Source organism: Leuresthes tenuis, unplaced genomic scaffold (genome assembly GCF_036924035.1).
Source record: "Leuresthes tenuis unplaced genomic scaffold, fLeuTen1.0.hap1 SCAF_13, whole genome shotgun sequence".
NCBI classification, from domain to species: domain Eukaryota; kingdom Metazoa; phylum Chordata; class Actinopteri; order Atheriniformes; family Atherinopsidae; genus Leuresthes; species Leuresthes tenuis.
This window is the reverse complement of record NW_027325367.1, coordinates 34,564,407-34,565,819: the sequence shown is the minus strand read 5'-3', so window position 1 is coordinate 34,565,819 and position 1,413 is coordinate 34,564,407. Positions and strand designations below refer to the sequence as shown.

The 1,413-nt window shown below is 44.7% G+C and overlaps 1 non-coding gene across 1 annotated transcript; it reads right to left on the bottom strand.

Annotated features, from left to right (window-relative positions):
- Positions 1 to 674: 674 nt before the first annotated feature.
- On the bottom strand, positions 675 to 757 carry trnal-aag (transfer RNA leucine (anticodon AAG)). The gene has a single exon. It is a non-coding gene; the product is annotated as a tRNA-Leu (tRNA).
- Positions 758 to 1,413: the final 656 nt, after the last annotated feature.

The following is a 1,413-nucleotide window of genomic DNA, read 5'->3' as shown; positions in this document are numbered from 1 at the left end:
TGTCATCTCATATTCAACTATCTTACACTTGTTTGCTTTTATCAAAGCACTTTGGAAGGCATTTCACTTGGCACCAAATGTATTGCCACCACGAGAAGCCTGGCCTGCAGGGACTATCTTCCCCCTAACCTCTCCTTCATACCACTTTTCCATAAAGCTCACTTCCAAGTACCTTGTCCAACAACAGAAAACCTGTTGTTTCATTCTTGTCTAATCCAAAGCCAACAAGGACTTCCCCCTAACCTCTCCTTCATACCACTCTTCCATAAAGCTCACTTCCAAGTACTTTGTCCAACCACAGAAATCCTGTGGTTTCATTCTTGTCTTGTCCAAAGCCAACAAGGACTTTGCATACCAGGGACGATTTGTCGAGGTCTTTTGTCACGACCGGTGTTTTGTTTTCAGACGATTTTTCCACAAAAATGACAGAAAAACAGGAGGTTTTACGGTGGTGTTGAGTACATGCCAAAATGTTAATATGTAACAATAACTTGAGTTGTGGACAAAGGATTCTCATGCACCAAGCCCTGCGATTCAGAGCGGTCCTAAGACATCAGAGTAACGTGACGGCACAAAGAATGTTGCTGTAAACTAGATGATATAGCGCTAGCCACGCATGGAGTAAACGTGGTTTGCCTTGCCAGTGAAAATCATTCTCCAGGAGAAGTGTGAAATGTCAGAAGTGGGATTTGAACCCACGACTCCAGGGGAGACTGCGACCTTAACGCAGCGCCTTAGACCGCTCGGCCATCCTGACCATAAAAGGAATTCTTGTACAATAGTGTTGGCGGGCCCAGGGATCATTCGAGTGAATATGTGGGTCTGCATGGTGTTCAAGTGTATTGGCTGTTGTTTAAGAGGACTCCTGAGGCAAACAAATAGTAGGCATAGCATTTGGAAGCAAGAACTCTTCAGATGTAAAACGGCTGCAACAATCTTTAAACTGGACGACACAGTGCCAGAATAGCAATACAACATAGCATAGCCAAGCAAGGAGTGAAGTTGGGTAGCCTTGCCAGTGAAAACCATTCTCTTGGAGAAGGTTGCTTTGTCAGAAGTGGGATTTGAATCCACTTCTCCAGGGGAGACTGCGACCTGAACGCAGCGCCTTAGACCGCTCAGCCATCCTGACCACAAAAAAAAGACTTGCACTTATTGTCGGCGGGCCCAGGGATCATTCGAGTGAATATGTGGGTCTACGTGGTGTTCATTGGTCTTGGCTGTTGTTTAAGTTGTTTAATAACCACAATAATGTCACATGTACATAAAATCATTTGAGAAATTAAACAGGGGGAAAAAGAGAGCAAAGTGAGGAAAGGTGTGACAGATGAGGTCCCCCAGCAGTCTAAGCCTTTACACTGGACGACACAGTGCCAGAATAGCAATACAACATAGTGTTAGCCCGTTTTTTTT